At 39.4% G+C, this 19,940-nt stretch overlaps 1 protein-coding gene across 3 annotated transcripts in view; it reads left to right on the top strand.

Annotated features, from left to right (window-relative positions):
• Positions 1 to 5,401: 5,401 nt before the first annotated feature.
• The window catches only part of LOC100145338 (TRAF3 interacting protein 3), a 32,758-nt gene continuing 18,219 nt past the window's right edge, over positions 5,402 to 19,940 (top strand). Inside the window, exons 1-2 of one of the 3 annotated variants that reach the window (XM_012955957.3) lie at positions 5,416 to 5,475; positions 9,069 to 9,198. The gene's annotated coding sequence lies outside the window, so the exon portion shown is untranslated. Of the gene's footprint in view, positions 5,476 to 7,521; positions 7,663 to 9,068; positions 9,199 to 19,940 lie in introns of those variants that run through there. The other 2 variants (XM_012955953.3, XM_012955963.3) reach the window with 2 other exon arrangements.

The following is a 19,940-nucleotide window of genomic DNA, read 5'->3' as shown; positions in this document are numbered from 1 at the left end:
GGAACAATGGGCAAAATGTGTCTTGCAGTGTAGAGCATGCAGAGCAGTGTTTCAGCATGATGTATAGAATAAATCTTTCAATAATAAGGTCACAGGACAATCTTAAACATCAAGGTGACTTCTAATAGATTCTGGGGTTCCTGCAGCCATAATGCCTGGTGTATACATTATTTAGTTCAGGACAGTCTTACCGCAGGCATACATGGACCCTACCACACTGAGTGCATTTTGTTCAATGGAACATATTCATGACCTACCTTAAAAAGCTAATAGTATACAAGCCCATTGTTTTTCAGCTGCAAGAAAAGGAGCCAAATCTGCCCATGCTGCCAGCCATCAGCTGGAATGGAAACTGCTAATGATAGGTAGTGCTTGGACTGAACACATATTGCAATTTGGGGTTGAAAATGGCCTGTTACCAACAGTGACAACCACAGGAGATTTATCAATGTTTGAATTTGAATTTTTTCACAATTCGAGTTTTTTAGTGCTAAATTTTTCACAATTTGAATTATGGTTCAAAAACTTGAATGTCTGGTATTTATTAAGTGCAAAAAAAACCCCAAAAACTTGAATGTAAAACTTCAGCATCTAAAAGCTTATGGGCCCGATTCACTAAAGTGCGATAAAACATGCGCTATTTATAGCGTGCGTTAAAAATGTTATCGCGTTAATTTTGGCGACTTTTCGAACAATTCACTATAAGCATACTTGCGCTTTTTTACGCGCGGTATTTTATGCGATAGGTTTGTCGCGATAAATAGCATGCGCGGTATTTTCCGCATGCATGCTATTTATCGCATGCGCTAATTGTCGCGACATTACGCAAGCGACAACCGGCAGCATAAAACTGGCGACATTTTGCCCTGGGAGAGCACAGAGTGCTAGAGAGGTGCTGTATAAATGTTTATTTGCAAAAAAAAGCCCAAAAACCAATAAAAATATATATTGGCGTGTATGGCTAACATGGCGTGCGTTCATTTGCGCGACTATTTATATGCAGCTACAAGTGATGAAATGTTTCGCCAGGCAGGGATTTGCAGTGAATTTTTGGACGTGTGGCGAATTTTTCTGCAGCAAATTTTTTCATGCGTTTCGCAAAACCATCCGCTAATGGCAAAACGCATAAAAAAAATTTGCCACGTGAAAATTCCCCGCACATCCAAAAATTCGCTGCGAATCCATGCCTGGCGAAACATTTCATCACTTGTAGCCGCATATAAATAGTCGCGCAAATGAAGGCACGCCATGTTAGCCATACACGCCAATACTTTCGTAAAATTACTGTATTAAAAATGACCATTTCCCTGCAAACTGGCGGCTGCGTCACTCTAGGGGAAACACATACTTGAATAAATAGCACTGCAAAGTCCATATTTTATTGGCAAAAGCTCATTTACTGTACTTTTCTATAATTATTATACTAGTAATGTATTTTGTGCGACTAAAGATTTACCTTTATAGTACTGTATATTTTGGCGACAACATATTCACCGCTATAGTACTGTATATATTTGCGACAAAATATCCACCGCTATAGTACTGTATAATTTTGCGACTAAATTTTTACCACTATTGTACTGTATATTTTGGCGACTAAATTTTTACCGCTATAGGATTGTATAATAGTAGCGAAATTCCATACATGCCAAGACTTTAGTAAAATTGAGTAAAAAGACACATACTTGAATAAATAACACTGTAAGTTCATATTTTATTGCCAAAAACTCATTTACTGTACTTTTCTATAATTTTTCGCCTGCCTGAAGTAGGAGTTAATTTTCGCATAGCAGAATGCGATATTTAGCGCTCCAAAGTTATAGTGAATCATGCGATCGTATTCTTTTCAGCGCGGAAATTATCGCATGCGTTAAAACTAGCGCATGCGGTCGCGCGACAAATAACGCATGCGATATGGCGACTTATCACACGTGATAATACAATGGTGAATCGCGTGCTAATTATCGCGACAAATTTAACGCAAAAAAGTGTGCGATAATTTTTATCGCGCTTTAGTGAATCAGGCCCTATGAGTTTATATAAAAGTCCATGGGATTTGTCGATGGCAAAGTCAAGCCATATTTTAAATTCAAGATATTTAAGTTTTTTAAATGTTATTAGAGTTTGTAAACTTGAAAATTTGAGGTATTCAAGTTTTTTATTTACCATATTAAAAAATAAGCAAGCATTAGAGTTTTTTTAATGCTAATTTTTTTGAATTATAAAAACTCTTGAATTCACAAACTTGAAAATTAATAAATAAGTTCATAGGTATACCAGCATCAGGGAAGTATATATAGAGGGGAAGGCTGGGTAAAGCCCCAATGTAACAGGGGGCCTGCAAAGGGGGCGTCGTAGGAAGAGTTGCCATCTTTTTAAACAAAGTCTACTGGCTGTGGGGGCGGGAACAAAAGGGGCGGGCAATGGCATAAAAAGGGTGGGGCTGTGATGAACAACGGTCAGAGGACAGGATATGGAGCGATCTGGAAAGATAAAAAAAGGAAAGTTTGGGGTAGATTGAGTGCAGGCCAGGTGCAATTACATTGGCAGTAAAACTGTAATACCGGCCCTGGCAGGTGTTTTACCGACCACAACAAATATCTTAATACATGCTTGTGGTGTGGCTTGGCAGTGTTAAGGTTACCAGGTCTCAACTGGGACTAAAAATAGGCCCTGGCATTTTAAGTACTCAGAAGACCAAAGAGCCCCTCACAGGCTTTCTAAATAGTTACTGTCAATAGCATCTTACAGCAGCCTCTCTGGCATTTGACAAAATACAAAGATTGCCAGTCTGGGCCTGAAGTCTTGGTCTGTGGCAGTGACATAACTATACAGGAAGCAGTCCTGCTTCCTAAGGTTTGCTTCTTCTATAGCCACTCTCAAATTTGCAAGGGAGGCCTCAAATCTGGCTGTGAAAAAAACCCCAAATATACTGGCTGAGGTGTGCCTCCAATTCTCCAGTATGGAGAGCTCTTCCAAAAGATGGGCGGCCTGCTCACCAGAAATAAACAACTACAAGGGCGAGAACATTAACCTGAAAGATAAACTACAGGAATATTGGCAGCCATTCCTCCTGTTGCCGCACTTGAGGGGCTATAGCAACAGGTGTGGCACCATTGGGGGGGTCAAGAGGGCAACTCTACACCTTCATGTTTATGGGATTAATATGCCACAGTTATAGTCTCCCAACATGTGGAATACTGTAGGCAAGATGCATACTTACCTATCTGAAAGCATCTAATGGGCTTCAGCGCTGGTACTAGTGTTATTTTTTTTTCTTAGGGCTGTTTGGGTCTCAACTGTCTGTTCACGTTTCAGCCTTGTGAAACACGAATAATAACATGGCCAATAACCACCTAAAATGTTACAGCCCTGCCCCCATAAGGAAGAAACATGCACAAATGTCATTACCCCACCCTTATATGTTATTGCTCTGCCCTCAATGTCATCATTCCAACCTTTTGTCCAAAGGTAGCAACCCTCGCTGGTATCACTTCCCCTCAGAAATTACCTGCAGTGATAGCCCAACCTGAGGCTGCAGTGACAGTATATAGGATTTAATTCATAACATGTATATGGAGACAGTGTATGGCATGTTACTCTTCCATAAAAATGATTGCTCTTGGGGCTTGTTACACAAAAATAGAGCAAATAATTACATAATACTGCTGCTGAGTTTATGACACATGGACTTTGTGACAGTCACCACATCACTGGCTGAACTATTTTGTTTTGCAAATGTACCCCAGTGTAACTAGGGTTGCCACCGTTTAATATCTACAATTGGCTGGGCAGGAGGGCTGACACAAAAGTGGGCAAATTGCGACACAGTTGGGCAGAGTTATGATGTCACAGGGGTGGAACAACAATGTCAAGGCAACTGAGTCAGATCATCAATCTTGGATTTGGTGAGTATAAACGCTAGAAAGGAGAGGGCTGGCGGTGGATCGGAGGTAGATTGGGGCCAAACTAGTTATTACAAACTTATCAACCTTTCTTTTCTCCTATTTTACTGGTTAGAGCGGTAATATACCAGAAATTATTATTATTACAAAATATAAGATTGTGAAAAAAATTCTGTGACTTTTCTTCTCGAAAAAAAAAGACACGCAGGAAAATTTACCAATTTCGTAGATGGGAAATACAAATAAGCACAACAAAACTTTGTTTTGTTTTTGTGTGCAACTTTAGAAAAAAACGGGATAGAGTATTCCCATATGCTGGCGAAAATGAGTCTAAAAAATGCTAAGGTTTTAATAAACTGGGAAAATAAATAAAGTTGTTACAGCTTTTACTTGCAGAGTTTGGCAACTATTTGTGGTTTTTAAGAAGTATATTTACTTTTGCATTTTTCGCTTGGCCAACTATTTGCAACTAAGGGATGAGAAACCATACATTTAGGGGCTGATTTACTAATCCACGAATCTGAATCCGAATGGGAAAAATTCGGATTGGAAAACGAACATTTCGCGACTTTTTCGTAGCCGTTACGATTTGCTCGTATATTGTCGTGACTTTTTCGCATTGCGTGCTCGTAAACAGCGGGCAAAACTTTCAGACTTTGCATGATTTTGGAAGCCTCCCATAGGACTCAATGGCACTCTGCAGCTCCAACCTGGCCCAAGGAATGTCTCCCATAGGACTCAATGGCACTCTGCAGCTCCAACCTGGCCCAAGGAAAGTCACGATACTGAAGCTTGAATGAATCCGAAACTTTCGTACTCGGCGCGATGGCTACGAAAAAGTAGCGACAATTAGCGCAAATCGTAATGGCTACGAAAAAGTCGCGACAATTTACGAAAAAGTCATAACGGCTACGAAAAAGTCGCAAGAATTTACGAAAAAATCGCGAAATACCGATCATTACGGAAAAAACGCATTCGGACGCCTTCGGAGCGTTCGTGGATTAGTAAATGTGCCCCTTAGGGTGCACTACACATGCTGATGGACAGTTTGCGTGCAGAATAAGTGGCACTGCCAGTGGCACAGATTTATATGTGTAACCCTGGTGGTAATATATATATTTACAGTAGTGTGCCCTTGTTAAGTAACAGCAGACCTCAGCCTCTACTTATTATGGGAAAAGGGAATGCTCTGTAGCGCTGGTGCCCCCACTCTGTATGGCACTGTGCATCACAGTTATCCTGCAGGTGAAGTGTAACTGTGTAACAGTCTGCAGGTGAAGTGTAACTGTGATTAGCAGGGGAGTCAGGACAAATATTTTCCATTAGGTAAACTTCACAGTTGTAACATAAGTTAGTAAAGTCCTTTGTGGAACAACTAGGGTTAACAGTCTGCAACCTGCAATACCAGAGAGCACACATCACCCAGTAATCACTTGCACTTCCTACTTCCTTGTCTCCTGGGAGGAGTTCTTCTATCCTGCCCTGAATGAGAGCAGCACAGTTATGACCTCACTGTGCCAGACCAGCAGCCATCTTAGGGAAGGCACACTAACTCCTGCAGGCTAAACAGGTTAGGTCCTCACATATGTTATGTATTGTATGTAAACAGATACCAGCTACATGATGTGGGGAAATGTAGTGACCTAGCAACCAGAAGTGAATAGGCATTTCTGTACACATTTCCTCCTATTGTAACCAAAACTGAATAGGTACCTGTGTAAATTACACTGTGCTGTGTTGTGTTAAAATACATGCCAAGTAGTGTTTTTTGGCAAATAATATTTCTTTTGCATATACAGACATGTTTTTTCTCGCAGCATGTCTGCTGCCAGTATTTAACTAGCCTCACTGGTAAAAATGCTGCTTGATTTCAATTATATTAATAGGGCGGCAAGTAGAGTTGCCACCTGCCCAGCATTTTACCAGCTTGGAACATCTGCCAAGGCCTGGGTAGGTATTACAATTTTCCTGCAATGTAGTTGCTTGTATATTTATAAGACATATCCTATAAAAATTATGAATGTACCAGTGAATTATACTCCTCTAAATATAGAAGAATTGTGCTTAAAAAAGTTTCGGACTGATTTATTAAGAAATTCCACCAAAACCCTACTAGTCCCGCCCATCTATTCCACTTCCTGCTGGCTGAATTCTTTGGATGTGCAGGGGGACCAGCAGCTCTCAGCACACTGCGCTGTAGGATAGGAACCAATTAGCAGCTAGGCTGACCTGATAGGGAACTGAAGCCTGTCTTTGCTTGTGTGCCTGCAGGGCTGTGATTGGCTATCCCTCTCCTGCTGTGCTTTTGGTAGGGACTGTTAGGACACGCCCACCCTTCATTTGAAACATGGACAGAGAACTGATAGTATCTATAGCAGGATTGGCCAGACTTTTTTTCTTTGCGGTCGACTGACGACTGGGGAATGCGGAAATGCAGCGTTAATGCATGCGTATGCGACGCAGCATATGTATGCATTCACGCAGCACTTCCGCATCCCCAGCTTCATCGCGGTACCTCTTTTGATGTTCCTGATGAATCCAGTTTTAAATAAGAAACTTTATATAATCAGTTACTCCTTAGTTACCCTCTATTATCCTCCTTTCAGCTAAATTACTCTGCCGCCTGAGGCAAATTTCTCAGCTCGCCTCATGGTAGCAACACCCCTGACTCAGGGATTCTAACTCTCTGTTTAATTGTGTACGTACTTACTTTTGTCACATTTGGTGTTGCCAGATTTTACAGGCTATTTTGCATCCATTTTTTTGCTGAAGTAGGATGCAACTGACTAAACTGTTCAGTATTCCATTCACTCTAGCCTTTATAGATTACATTTACTCAGTTTTATTCTCACACTGAACTGTTCCTTTAAGTGCTTGAGTTCATGTCTAAAGCAAAAGCACCAGAAGTGTAGGGTGATACTATAGGGAATATAAAGTGAAAAAAAAAGCAGACTGTAGTGTTTTGCAGCAAACATGAAATTGACATTATGTAATGTATTTAGCATAGCTGTTTATTTACATTTATTTACACATTGACAACTAGGAATACAATGTGTACAGTGCAATAAATGGATGCAATCCACACCACCATTATCTTGCACTTTGGTCACTGCCTTCCACTCTACACTATGTTTTTTCAAAGTTGCCTTGTAAGGAAATGTTGGGCGACTTTGGGGAACAAAAGTGGCAAGTATGTTGCATTTTTGGGAGATTTGTTGTCCGCAGTAGAGCTGTAGAGCATACTTATTGTAACATATGCTATGGCTCTTAGTGCTTTTGTTGTGTTCAGGGTCTACGCCTCAAATGTACATTAATAAACAAAATATTTTTTTACATGCATCAGAGAGTTTATGATATGGCTGCAAGCAGGTACAGCCTGTTATGTCTTTGTGAAAAATCAATTTAAAAAATCGTACCGATATATATTTCTCAAAAGCATACATTTAAACCAGTGAGAGGTTATCAGTACATTTAGCATTCTTTGTTTTTGCTAAAGGGTTAAACCCGCTAAAAATTGCCACTGTCCCAGTATCAGGCAGCTCAGAGAGGCACAGAGCAAGTGTGAGGAGGCGGAAAGGCTGAGTATTGTGGCTTTCTTAATTTCCTGTTTTAAAAAAAGGGTAAAAAAAAAAGGCACACTACGAAGTTACAAGGAACGTTAAAATGTGTCACCACTAAATTCTTTTTATGCGGAGCTGTAGAAGATACGTGTTGGAGGCAATCAATCATACTTTTAACTCAGATTTGAACTTTACAGGTAACCCTGCTGTCTATGGAAAGTTAAGCACCTCTGCAGTATATTTCTTTGTATACATTTATTGTGATGGATGTTGTTGTGTAACATTTGAGCTTTTAATAATGGCTAATCTAATGTCCATCGCTCTGAATCTGGTTAGGCCAGTAGTACATGTGTATTTTTTCATGTTTTGTGGTACAAAAGTAGGTAGCAGGTGAACTAGCCACTTGGGCAAAAAAGAAGTCAAACCACCATTTCCGGTTTCTTTAGAGGACAATATTTCCGTGTTTTGTGAACAGATAAAGCACACAGTATTTTATTTTTAAACATTCAGGTCCATTCATTATTATACATGAATTATTATGATTATTACAGCTTTTATTAATGCTGCAAACAAAAGTATCTCAATTCAGTCAGATATACTGTGCTTCTATTTCACAGACCTTACAATCTAAATTCAGAAACAAAAACAAGTAAGCAGGTTTTTAATTCTGCAGTATTGATTTGCGTACCCACACCTGTTCTCATGATGTTTCAGTTCATTGTAGAACCCCTTTATCTCTGTTTAAAGGATGAGGTGTCACTGTCACATCTCAATATGTGTGCCATGTTACATTATGGGGGGTTTTGTAATGCTTGCTGTGAGTGTGTTGTTTTTTCGTTAACTGAATAAAATGACACAATCTCCTTCTGAGCCTGGGTAGCTGTTACATCAATTGTCAATTGATTATGCAGAGGTAGGACAAGCAGTATGGTAGCACTTGCAAATATGTAGCAACTGAGATATCCAAAGAGGAAATGTTTAGAGGCAAGAAACTTGATCCCAATACATCTCTCTGTATATAGTGTCTTTGGTGTAGTATTGTATTTTTAAAACTAGTGACGCAACTTATGATATTTACTCTGTCAGTAGTTTTGGATCCTTGAGGTGTGAGTGAGGTCTGTAAATGATGACAACCTTTCAAAAACATGTATAGATATGTTTCTTGGACTTGTTTCAAATGAAAATTACTTTAAGAACTCAAGGCCAGAAGTCTTCAAACTTACTGGCAGATCGTATCCCCGCACACCAGGACAAAGATGCAAGTAATAAAGGAATATAAGAGAGGTAGGCGGTCTCAGAACCCAGCTGTATTCAATATGTGATAAAAGCATAACAGCTTTTTAGAGGATGGGAAGCAAGTGCCTTCATTTCTCACTGTGCCTGAAGAAGAAAGGCCTAAAAAAAGGATTTTATTTAATGTTTAAGAGCCTCCATGTGGTAATCGTTTGAATCCACTTTCTTTACCTTTAGAAATAGTGAGCAACTCTAATCATACAGAACTGCAGAGGGGGGTTAAAAGAGTGTGTAAATATCTTCTAGTTTTCATATACTTCAAACTTTAAGTCATCAAAATGCTTTAAAATGTGCCAACTCATATTAATAGCTATTTAGGTGCCTGTGAGGTCTGCTGGGAACAGATAAGGAGACTCTAGGAGAACATTAAAGATATCTTTGTAACTCCTGCCACACACAGTCTCACTTCTTCATCTCCCATTCATCTCTCCGCCTGGGTGGTGAGTATTTCATGTTGTTTGTTAACTTTGATAAATAACAGGGTTAATTGTTTCTTATGGGTAGTGTCTATTCAGTATTATACTGTTTCAGAATTTTAGATTGAGGCATTAAAGGGTGTTGTATAACTCTACAGGGTGTTGCAATGGTTTATTATTTAAAAGAACGGTAATCTGCTGCATACTCTTCATCCCTAGCAACATGCACATGCAAATTGTTATGCTTGTACAGTTTTGCTTCTACCTGTACATTGATAGCCACATTACTATGTGTTCTAGATTTCCTGGTGAACCAGTACATGTGCTGTTCTTTTTTGGCTATGGTGAAATTGTGCCATAGCATGATCATTAAAACGCTGCTAAAGGGCCCATACGAAAAGCCATTTCTATACCTAATCAATTCCCTAATTGTCATTCATTGAAATCCATTAATAAGGGTACTAAAATTTACAGCTCTAAAGTATGCTTGAAAATTCTGTATTTCTGTGCTTCTCTGCTCACTTCTGTTGGGCTTTATTTACCTCCCAATTAGATAAGCAACATTTAGGGTAAGAACCCATGGAGTGGTTCAGTCGCCAATTCGTGCAATTTCAGATTACTGAGGAGATGCAAAGGGCTTGCCACTGGCGATTCTTATTATTGTTATTGTTGTGGTGGACAGCCTTTTCAGAGTGGTTTGTTGTCTGCGATAGCACAGATCTTTTGTGGGCTACAGAACTGCTACATGGGTTCTTACCCTTAAGGGTGAAGACACACGGAGCTACCAGTAGCAGCTACTTGTCACAGCTACAAAAAGAGACAATGCTGATTATTTACTGATATCTGTCTCTATGGGGGAGATTTACAAAGACCTGAACGCTCGGAGCGTTCATGTGAACGCTCCAAGTGTATTCTCGCCGATGTTTTCGCGCGGCCGCGCAATTTTTCCGAGCGCGTGCGCGAAAAATTCGGAAAGGCCCTGCCGCTGTTTGCAATGGTTCCGTATGAAAATTCCGTGACTTTCGGATCGGCAATACAATATTATCGTGACTAATACGTTTTTTTCGTAATCATTTTCGTGATATTTGCGATCTTCAGAAATTTTCGTTTCCAATCCGAATTTTTCCCATTTGGGATTCGAACTCGTGTTTTGATAAATCTGCCCCTATGTGTTCTTTAGCAGAGGCAATTCTCAGTATTTTCTATGGCAGGATATTTTCTGGCGTTTAGTAGCCGTGACAAGTAGCTGCTACTTAGTAGTGCCTTCCTCCTTAATGTCTTTCTTGCAGCCCCTAAAACAATTATCATAGCTTTTAAATAAGAGTGGTCTCTGCCATATTAGGTGGCCATGAAAAAGTTTAAATAAATGGAACTGTATACCTGTTAAATTGGCTTTATCAGCCATTAGTCTGCCCAGCAGTAACAAAGGCATGTGTTTGGATGAAAATGGAAGTCTCCTAAGAGTACAGTTTGGTAAAATAGGTCCCAGCACCTTTATCAACTACAGGCTTCATCTTCTGCTTCTCAGGTATCGGTCAATGTTTACTTTTTATACTTTCTTAAGCAGCATAGCCGTTAAGGTGTTGCCTATTTCTATACTTCCGATCCTGAATGTCTATGTTTTCTTGTAGCTGTTAATGATTTAGACCCAAGCATTCCTTACAACAAATGTTTGACCTGGCCCTGGCCTGGCCCTGCATGCTTTTAGCTTCACTCTTGGGTTGGGCTTGAAAGCCACTTACTAAACAGACATTATAAAAAGCCCAGTTTAAATCTTCACATGTATGCATATAATGTATACAGATATCAAAATATGTATAGTCATAACAAGCCCCTAGCTGTATTGCCTGCTTTTTAAACCTTTACTTGCTGGTTAGTGGTGGTTCTTGTTGTTGTGTTGCATCTGTTTTCATTGCTTAGTAAACCCTATCCAGTCAGCAGCTGTTCACTGTGCTGTTATTTGATAGTAGACATGAGAAATAACATTTATGAAATGGTATACAATAAACAATTTGTTTAGGCAAAATTTGTGAATCCATATAGTATATAAAATATCCTGAAATATATTTCTTAATATGTCTGACCAACACATTCTTATTAGTGACTGGGTTTTGCTGATTCAGCACTGCTTGAAACTATAGCCTTATGTATTTGACCTGGAAGGTTGTGGCACTGCTGCTCTATTTTTTTCAGCCAGACCGGGTTGCTGAGGATTCAATTGCACACCTAGATGAGGTTTTCGTTACACCTTGCTCTTATTTACAATGCTACTGAAATACTTCCCAAGGTTTTCCAGCAAACTTTTTTATATTTTGTATTATTAGTTTTCTAATGTTTATAGGTGAAGTATACAATTGCAATAAATTTTAGTGTGTTGTAGATAAACCTGTTGTAATCAAATTTTCAGTTGGTATTTTAGTGTGTTGTAGATAAACCTGTTGTAATCAAATTTTCAGTTGGTCTTTATTATTTATTTCCTGTGGGTTTTGATGTTTTAGCTTCTTGCCTATTTTAATGCTGCAAATGAAAATGCTGTCTGGTTGTCAGTCACTGACCCCAAACAAAAACAGATTGACTTTGCTGCTTCACCTTTATTGTTATTTTTTATTGCTTATTTATTTTTAGGCTATTTGCATTTCAGCTTTTATTTTGGTTCAACAACTGATGCATGGTTGCTAGGGTAATTAACTCTTAGCAACCAGATAATAAGCCTATGAGCTGCAGAGTAAAAAACATAGTAACATAGCATAGTAAGTTGGGTTGAAAAAAGACAAACGTCCATCACGTTTAACCATAATGCCTATATCTAACCTGCCTAACTACTAGTTGATCCAGAGGAAGGCAAAAACCCCATCTGAAGCCTCTCTAATTTGCCGCAGAGGGGAAAAAATTCCTTCCTGGCTCCAAGATGGCAATCGGACCAGTCCCTGGATCAACTTGTACTAAGAGCTATCTCCCATAACCCTGTATTCCCTCACTTGTACTGAGAGCTATCTCCCATAACCCTGTATTCCCTCACCTGCTAAGAATCCATCCAGCCCCTTCTTAAAGTTATATAATGTATCAGCCAGCACGATTGATTCGGGGAGGGAATTCCAGAACTTCACAGCTCTCACAGTAAAAAATCCTTTCCGAATATTTAAATGGAACCTCCCTTCTTCTAAACGGAGTGGGTGCCCTTGTGTCTGTTGGAAGGACCTACTGGTAAATAAAACATTAGAGAGGTTATTATATGATCCCCTTATATATTTATACATAGTTATCATGTCACCTCTTAAGCGACTCTTCTCCAGTGTAAACAGACCCAACTTGGCCAGTCTTTCTTCATAACTGAGACTTTCCATACCCTTTGCCAACTTAGTTGCCCTTCTCTGGACCCTCTCTAACTCAATAATGTCACATGAAACATATTGCAGAGCCGTGCTAAGTACAGGTATGGGACCTCAGGGGCGGGCCAAGCTGACCGGGCGCCCTAGGCAACCTGGTCGGCCACCTCGCCCCTGCACCTTCCTCATTCGCCCCCACCCGCCTTTGGCGCGCATGCGCAGTTGGCGGGGTTCGCGTAAGGACAAGCGGCGGGGGCAATGACTAAAGAACGCGGACTAGGGGTAGGCAGGAGAGGCTGCCTGGCGCCCCCCAATCGTTGCGCCCTAGGCAGCTGCCTCTTCTTCCTACCCCTAGTTCCGGCCCTGTGGGACCTGTTATCCATAATGCTCAGGACCAGGGGTTCTCCGCATAAGGGATCTTTCCGTAGTTTGGATCTCCATAACATATGTCTGCCAAAAATCATTTAAATATTAAATAAACCCAATAGACTTGTTTTGTCTTCAATAAAGATTAATTACATATTATCTGGGATTGAGTACAAGGTACTGTTTTATTATTACAGAGAACAATTAAATCCTTTCTAAAAATTTGAATTATTTGCTTATAATGGAGTCTATGGGAGACAGCCTTTCCGTGATTCGGAACTTTCTGGATAACGGGTTTCCGGATAAGGGATCCCATACCTATACTACTTGGCACTACTTTTGTTTTCACAAATGGCAGTGAGATGCACCTTGCACACAAATATTTGTCTGCATAAGCATGGCCACTATGTGTGGTCGTTGTGCACAAATATAGCATTGGCAGTAATTTGGGGAATATAAGTTCCGGTTTGCAGAAACTGTTTATCTAGTATTTTTTCCACTTCAAATTTGTTGTGTAACTCAGAGAGTGCAGAGTGTGCGCATTAGTATATAAAATTTGCGATTATGCTATGTTTATAAAGCTCTAAAGGACAACTGCAGTGTGAATAAAAATATGCAGTAGTGTTTGCACAATGAATACACCAATTTTGTTCAGCTTTATAAATATCAACATGCACAGAGCAAATTAGTTCACTGTGCAAATAATTCCACGCTGCGCAAAGCTTTTAAATGAGGCCCATTAAATGCTAAACTTGTATAAAACCTTGTTAAAAAAAAGTAGCAAAAGTAAATTTCTGTTCTCAGTTTGTATAGGAACTGCCTATTTCAAATAGGTTATTCATTATATAGTTGCATTCTTTAAGATTGTAAACTCTAATGAGCAGGTTCCTGTTTACCTCTTTGGTCAGTAGGGTTCGATGTAAGTTTGTAAATGAGTGTGTTGTAAAGAACTTGGCTGCAAAGATTGAGTGAGGTTCATAAAGGTACCTGTGTCCATGCATGGTTTATTTGCCATTTGAGGTGATTTATCAGTTTTTTTTTGTCAGCTTTTTGAAGAATTACATGCAAGCCCTCGTATTAACATAAAGGAACACTGAAATTACTGTCACCCTTGACCTGGAGGTAATTCAAGGGGTTCCCATAGCAGGTTGCATCAGTAGCAACTGTCTTACAACAAATGTATCAGATGCTAATGCTGCCACACTGCAAAGGTGACACCATTTAAACACATGGGTAAAAATGTGCAAGAGTACTAGGCTTCACAGACAGGGCTGAATTGGGCCATTGAGGCATCACACTCATGTTATGAGGAAAAAAAATGCTCATTGTGCTGTGTTTATAATCCCCCCTAATATTTGTATGTGCTCCTTATGATTAATATATACATGTTTCTACCATACAACACTTGTGAAATATTTTGGCTCTGTATTAGAGATGCACTCAATTCAGGATTAGGTTCGGGATTTAGCCTTTTTCATCAGGATTCGGATTTGGATGATTTCATGTGCCTGGCCGATCTGAATCCTTTAAATCACATGACTCTTTGTCACATAAACATGGAAGGTGAGAATTTTTCACCACGTGCTTTGCCCTTCCCATTAACCCTTCCATGGCCTTTTTTGCATATGCAAATTAGGATTTGGATTTGGTTTGGTATTCAGCTGAAACTTTCATGAAAGATTTGGGGTTCCGCCAAATACAAAAATTGTGGATTCAGTGCTCCCCACTTTTTTTAAATCTGGGTTAATAATTTCTGTTTTTGAAGAGATTATGCTAGTTTGAATGGATTTAAAATGGACTGGGTTTACTGGATCGATCAGTTCCTTGTTAAAGGTTTGGTCACATATTGGGATTGCTAAATGGTGGCCTGATGGAAGTGCAGGAATGTGACTCCATACTTTTCATTGGCCCCATTAACATGAAAAGGGGGTCATAAGCAAAATGTTCCTTTGGGGAACCCTCACAGAGTCTCAAGGTCATAAAAATCATCAGTACAGTAATGTAATGTAGGGTATGCCGGGCCCTCCTGCAAAAAAAATCTTTGGGGAGCCTGGCGCACAACTCTCCCTACTGTGGGACCCCTATCCACTCACTACCTGCCCTCAGCTGGAGTCTCATGACTGCCTACTACCCGCTCCTGACTGGCGTATCCCATCCACCACTTCCCCCCTCCCTGGCTGTAGATAGGAAAGCGCATGTGAAGGAGGGATTTCTTCACTGCTATAGAGGAAGCAGCCCCCGCAGTCCAGGACCCCCCGCGCACAACTGCAGGGTCTGCGCCATCTGTAGTTATGCTGCTGGCTGAAATTAAGTTTTAGTATAATGTATTCTAGGGAGATTTGTATTGTTGTTTATTTGTGTTTAAACCTAATTAAGCTTTTGTTTAGCAAGCCTGCCTGGTTACTAGGTTCACTATGTTGGGCATCTAAATGAAAAGGATGTTGCATATATGTGAATTAAAAATTTCAACGGTCTTAATGTTTGTAAATGTAATCGCTATTGAAAACAGTATCTGTGTTGCATGTTATATTCTTTGTTGGTTCTGATTTCTAAAAGCAAAAGATAGCTGATCTGCGGGAAATTTGTATCAAGTTATTTTTTTTGAGTGTGTGTGTTTTGATTTAATTAACCTTTCTTCTGGCAAGTCTGGTTGCAGGGATTTTGCACAATTAAACAAAACACAAGTCTATGCATCTTTACGTTATACATTAATTCATATTTTCAGTGCTTTTACTGATGTTAGGAAATTTTACTGAAATCATATTTTTTGATCTGTTGGTTCTAATACCTAATAGCAAAAGCTAGCTAATTAGCAGATATAGAGAAGTAAGTTCTACAACATTGTTTTAAAAAGCAAGAACCAGGTGTTTTTTTGTACGTACCAGGGGCCCCTCAAGAGCACTGGCTGCAGCATCTTCCTTTCCAAGCTTGTGAGAAGTTAAAAATATCAAGACAAAAGGGCCTTGGTATTTGAATCTAAACATGCAGGGGATCCAGCAAAGCTTGCTTTATGGCAGCTAGGCATCGTACCTATGCATCAGGCAATGGAATACTCATGTTGGTATCACATCCATTACATTAGCATGAACCCCACTATGAAGTACACCTTTAGTGCACAACACTGCCATTATTGCAGTGGAGATGGAGGAGGATTGAAGAAATCTTGTGTAGGAATCATAAGTAGTATCAATATCCCAAAAAAGATCAAAATGGAGAAGCAGAACTGAACCAAAAATTTCTCTGTTGATTTTTATAGGATTTTGCCAGGTCAGCTGGCGAATAATTCACTTTTCAAGAACTTACAGGACAGTAACAACAGTAATAACAAAGTCCTTAAAAGTCCTATAAGTCCTGCCAGTAATAATTATTGTATTTTGACTCCAATGTTTCAGTTGGTATCTGTCTAAATGCACTTTTGAGATGTGTCTAATACCCATGTATAATGCTCTAAATACTATGCACACTTCGCACACTCAGGGGCTGATTTACTAACCCACGAATCCGACCCAAATTGGAAAAGTTCCGACTTGAAAACGAACATTTTGCGACTTTTTCGTATGTTTTGCGATTTTTTCGGATTCTGTACGAATTTTTCATTACCAATACGATTTTTGCGTAAAAACGCGAGTTTTTCGTATCCATTACGAAAGTTGCGTAAAAAGTTGCGCATTTTCGTAAAGAAAATTCCCATAATGTCACACTCCTGCACCAAGACCAAGACCCCTGTACATGTGCAGTTTGTAAGACTGTGGGGCACATTTACTAATCCACGAACGTCCGAAAAGCGCCCGAATGCGTTTTTTTTCGTAATGATCGGTATTTTGCGATATTTTCGTAAATTGTCGCAACTTTTTCGTAGCCATTATGACTTTTTCGTAAATTGTCGGGACTTTTTCGTAGCCGTTACGACTTTTTCGTAAATTGTCGCGACTTTTTCATAGCCATTACGACTTGCGCGAATTGTCGCGACTTTTTCGTAGCCGTCGCGCCGAGTACGAAAGTTTTGGATTCATTAAAGCTTCAGTATCGTGACTTTCCTTGGGCCAGGTTGGAGCTGCAGAGTGCCATTGAGTCCTATGGGAGACTTTCCTTGGGCCAGGTTGGAGCTGCAGAGTGCCATTGAGTCCTATGGGAGACTTTCCTTGGGCCAGGTTGGAGCTGCAGAGTGCCATTGAGCCCTATGGGAGACTTTCCTTGGGCCAGGTTGGAGCTGCAGAGTAACATTGAGCCCTATGGGAGACTTTCCTTGGGCCAGGTTGGAGCTGCAGAGTGCCATTGAGTCCTATGGGAGGCTTCCAAAATCATGCAAAGTCTGAAAGGTTTGCCCGCCGTTTACGAGCGCTCAATAAGAAAAAGTCGCAACAATATACGAGCAAGTCGTAATGGCTACGAAAAAGTCACGACAATTCGTGCAAGTCGTAACGGCTACGAAAAAGTTGCGACAATTTCCGAAAAAGTCATGACGCCGACGAAAAAAACGCAAAACATACGAAAAAGTTGCAAAATGTTAGTTTCCAATCCGTTTTTTTCCCATTCGGGATTCGGATTTGAATCAGCCCCTATGAGTCAGCTTCCTGCTGATTGGTTCAGATCACACATTCCTAAGGGGGGGAGTGAGTTCTTAGCATTCTTGAGGGAGGGGGGAGCAGGAGGGGGAAGAGAGGAGAGAGCTGTGCAGACTATGGCACAGGTAAAAAAAGATACAAGAAATCCTGTTTCTTTTGAAAGAGGTCAGTGCAGCGTTTCTGTGAGTGCTTATGGCTGTATTTACATAGACCTTTTTGATAAAGCTTACTTAGTTTTTACCTTTCTTTCTCCTTTAAGCAGAAATTATAAGCTCTGTATAAACAAACCTCCTCCCTTCCCTCCTTCCCTCAACCAGGAAGTTGCATAATGAAAGTTATCTCATTGTAACTGCTGGTTAGTGCAAAAAGAAGCATTGAACTTAGGTTGCACAAAAAAGTATACTGCCCATTTAAAGAGAGGTTAGTTTTTTCACGATTCTTATTTTTTTTCACAAAAATACAATTTTGTCACTAAAAAGAAATTGATTTTGTTTGCCATTGATTATGCAACAAAACTGCGACAAATCGGAAAGAAAAAAATATTCCATCTAAAAGCTGACACAATCATGTAGAAGTCAATGGCGGGTGTCATTTTTACCACTGGAAGATCTTTCTATGCTTCTTTGTGTAAAAATATGATTTGTTTGAGAAAAAAAACTTGATTTTTTTTTTTACCATTTATTATGCGACAAAGCTGCAACGAGCTGTTGAGATCATATAGAAGTCAATAGCAGGTGTCTTTTTTACAACTGGAAGATGTTTCTTTGCTTCATGGTTTTAGAGGTTTTTAGGTCAATATGAAAAGTTGTGTTTTTTCTGCATCTTGTTTCATTTGTGCTTTTTCAGTTCAGATCTTTTAATAAAAAATCATGGCTTTTGTGGAAATGAGTTTAGTTTTGGTTTAGAAAAAACTCTAAAACACAAAAATCCAAATGTTAATTAATCTACCCCCTAATCTTTGTAAGCAGGATTCGTGATTTACAGGATCTTGATGCTGTCTAAGAAATGAGAAGCTAAAGATCTGTATCTGACTAAACAAGCCTCAGAAATGTTTATTACGTTTTTAATTATGTCACATCATGTGTGACTGTGGCTTTATATGCAGTAAATGTTAGTGAATGATCTGTATACATAAATAAAAATGAGAAATTAACAGCTATCTTTATTAATTGCCACCAATTCTTAAATCCTGCAGTTTCTCAGTCGGTACTGTTTGCTGATTGCTGCAAGTAGTAGATATTTATTATGTGGTGCTTTTCCTGTAACAATTTTCCATTTTCTTTAATGCTATATAAAGGGACCTTAACACCTACTGTGTATATGCCTTTTCTAATACAAGCAGAAATAGTAGAACTAGCGCTTTCAAATGTAAATGTTTCCAATTTGTATATGGTTTTAACTTATTTGTAAATAAAAATGAGACATTTTTACATACTCCCAGATTTACAGCTTCTTCACCATTCTTCTAGCCACTTATAAGGTCCATTTATTTTATTGACCCCTCTATTATTAGTTCTGCCAGATGTTTTTTGGTACTTTACGGCAAAGTTTTGTGTGTGAATAGCTGACAGCAATTAAATAGATGTGATCTTTTTGAGTGTCAGAGGGCTCTGCTTATCAGGACCATGCATTCCAAACCTTTAATACAACATATGACATGCTGTAATTTTTACCAAAATCAATTAGGTTCTAATGTAAGAAAATGTATTGTTAGTTTATCTAAGTAGATTAAAATAGGGCAATATGTCCCTAAACACAGCTTTGCAAACTTTATTTGCTTGTTGCTAACATCTAATTGGCATTCAGTTATTTGTAGGCATTTTTTTGTCTTTCTGTTGTCTCTTCTCTTGGTGTTTCTGTTACACAAACAAAAAGCAGCTACTGGAAATCCTGGTACTTTTTGAATGACACATTTACATAATCTATATAAAACATGCTAGGGAGACTTTCACATTTTAATGTAAATTTTTATTACAAATGTGGAATCTGGTGGAAACTTTTTTTTTTAAATGTTATTAGTTTTTTATTAATGTAATAATAAGATAAAATAGGTATGGGGTTCCTTATCCTGAAACCCGTGATCCCAAAACCAGTCATCTCCCATATAGCTTGTTTTCATCAATTATTTTTTTTCTGTAATAATAAAACAGTACCTTGTACTTATTCTAACTAAACTGTATAAATCCAGATTGGTGGCAAAACAATCCTGTTGTTTATTTAATGATTAAATGATTTTTTATCAGACTTAAAGTATGCCGATCCAAAACCCTAGTCCTAAACCAGGGGTGGGCAAACTACGGCCCGCGGGCCACATCCGGCCCGTTGGCCTTTTTAATCCGGCCCGCCGACTCCGGGTCCCTTTAAATAATTTCTGGGCCCTGATTGGTTGCGCTTCGTGCGTGCTCGTGATGTCAATACGCAGGGGGCGCAACCATAAAAAAGGATGCAGGGAGCCGGGGAACAGACGCAGCGGAACGATGGAGGGAGCTGCAGGTCGGAGAGGTGGAGG

The sequence above is a fragment of the Xenopus tropicalis genome, chromosome 2, assembly GCF_000004195.4.
Source record: "Xenopus tropicalis strain Nigerian chromosome 2, UCB_Xtro_10.0, whole genome shotgun sequence".
In the NCBI taxonomy this organism is placed as follows: Eukaryota; Metazoa; Chordata; class Amphibia; order Anura; family Pipidae; genus Xenopus; species Xenopus tropicalis.
This window is presented reverse-complemented; position numbering and strand designations above follow the sequence as displayed.